The following is a 2,544-nucleotide window of genomic DNA, read 5'->3' as shown; positions in this document are numbered from 1 at the left end:
AGACGGCGGTCCTTCCGCTTCAAATGGATCCCTTTCTGGTTTAAGCAATTCAACATCATTAGACCCCACCTCCTCTTCTGCCATGGTGGCTCCATCTAGCACTTGACCAATTTGTCGTTTGAAATAACAGAATGGTTTACATCGATGCTCAACACTACACATCCTTCACGCAACTCTCCAATAGCAAAGAACAGTCAGCACACAACTTGTAGATTTTTGCTCTTGCCTGCTGTACTTCTTCAGCTGCTTCATTGCCTTTGTTCAAATGAACACCACTACCTTGTTCTCCTGAGTCCTGTTTTAGACCCTTAAGGCAATGAAGCAGCTGAAGAAGCAACCAGAAGTTCTTTCCGATCAGAATTGCGGTGAGGGTGGCGGGGAACAAGCATTGTGGTGGATTTGCTTGCAGTTGAGGAGCAATTGACATATGGCGGGTCAGAACTCTTCAACAGCAGGTCCGTCAGCAGCAGATTGCTTGGGAGAATGCGATTTTCAGGTACTGGTCTAGGCTATGTAGGCCAATTAGTGTCTTTTTGAGCAGGAAGTGGATTGTGGGAGTTTTCTCACTACAATTCAAACAGAGAACATGCTGGTATAATCAGAGCTTTATGAAGCTTTATGTTACTAGCTTGCACCTGAGTTCTTGGCTGCTAGGGGAACTCCAAATGCAGAGGTTTTAGTGGCTATTCCAATGGTTTTGTGTGCTGTGGGTTTTCGATGGTGGAATTGGCTTGAGGAGTCTTGTGTTGTAGATAAGAAACCACCAGTGTCTACCATGGATGAGTTTGAGGCTGCTTTTTGTTTACGTTTTGCCCCTCATTACGACGTGGAGAATGCTCGTACAGAACTTCAACATTTCCAGCAAGGGAAAATGACACTTGGGGACTATATTGAGAAGCTGACTCGCTTGATTAGTTGTGTTCCAACGAAGGATCCAAATCAGAACAAGTCCTACTTCATTGATGGCCTATATAGTGAGAGCATATGGCAACATTTACATCATTCTCAGCCTACAAAGAGTTTGGAGGAGCTCTATGATGCGGCTTGTCGACTTGACAATGACAAGCACAAGTCTCGCAAGCGTTCGTGGAGTCCTTCTGTCAAGAATCGTCGTGATGATTGCCATGGACACAAGGATGGGAACAAGCATCACAAATTGAAGTTAGTGGTGACTACTTCGGATGCAAAGGGGTCCAAGAAGCAGAAGTTCTTTATAAAGAATTATAGATAGGGTTGTCATCATTGTGGACTTGGACACTACAAGGCTGATTGTCCACAGTTAAAGAACAAGCAGCAGGACAAGAAGAATGCCCAATTTTCTTCTCACGGTAAGTCAGATACTAAAAAGTTACAAACTTTGCAGTGTGAGGATGACGAGAACGACCATTCCTGTCAGAAGAAGAGACTTTCGATCGTGGCTCGTCAGCTCAACTGTGTGTGGAACAAGATGGAGCTCAAGGATACGCGTGAATCAGCTTTAATGCTGGAGGGTGTGTTCCGTGGCCATCCAGTGCGGATTTTACTGGATAGTGGGTGATGACAACTTTGTTTCAGCCAAGTTTGTTGCAAAGCATGGCCTGGTCACACGTGGAGTTCTTCCATACATAGTGGAAGGTGCAACTACCTTTGCTCAGCATTTCGATGCTTGTGTCGAGGGGTTGGAAGTGTTGGTTGGCAAAACCACACTTGTGGAGACTTTTTATCTTGCGAATATCCATCGTGTGGATCTCATTCTTGGGATGCCATGGTTGGTGAAGGTGGATCCAGAGATAAAGTGAAGTATTAAGCATATCTTGCTAAAGTATGGTGGCGTTAAAGATGTGTGTAAGCCACAAATTTTTCCTTTCCAATTTGCCAGCTTATCTCATCTATCCGTCCAACACTGCCTTGGCTTTTGCTAAGTTCCCTCGCCAAGGTTCCCGCCTATGGTACCAGCTCCTACTTGGTCCTACTTGGTTTCAGCTACTCACTGCACGAGCAACGGAGTGTTAGCTATCCATCCACGGATTCCCGAATCTCTCCCAATCCCCCTCCCCGGGTTAGACTGGACTTAAGGTTCGGCTACACTCCCCACAAGCACAAGCAGCCAAGCACACCAAGCTTCCAGATTCCTAACATCCCTTGGTACCACAAGACTTGATCATGGGACCCTCTAAATCCCAAGTCTTGGGTGCAACACTTGCTTCGGGACGCCGGGGCAAAACACCGTGGCCGAACGGCTCAGTATGGGTACCTCTACCCACCCACTTCCATCCTAAAGGGAAGGTCCAAGCTCCTGGGAAGGGCGAGGACCAATGAGCCGCATGGTACTCAAGTGGGGCACCACTCCACATGAGCCAGGAGCACCACAGTCGGTTTCCCTTTCGGGAGTGGGAGCTGCTCTTGAGCACTTCCTTGGATGGCCCCTCTGGCACCAACCACGTCCATGCTCACTCCCACCTAAGGCCCCTCGGTCCCAGTCCCAACCTCAAGTCAGTTTGGAAGCCCCATTGGAGAGTTCCTTCAAAACTGGTTCCTAGACCTCACTATCCTTACTATACTTTT

This window comes from Selaginella moellendorffii, unplaced genomic scaffold (genome assembly GCF_000143415.4).
Source record: "Selaginella moellendorffii unplaced genomic scaffold, v1.0 SELMOscaffold_210, whole genome shotgun sequence".
NCBI lineage: Eukaryota > Viridiplantae > Streptophyta > Lycopodiopsida > Selaginellales > Selaginellaceae > Selaginella > Selaginella moellendorffii.
The sequence above is the reverse complement of the archived record's forward strand: the minus strand, read 5'-3'. Positions refer to the sequence as shown.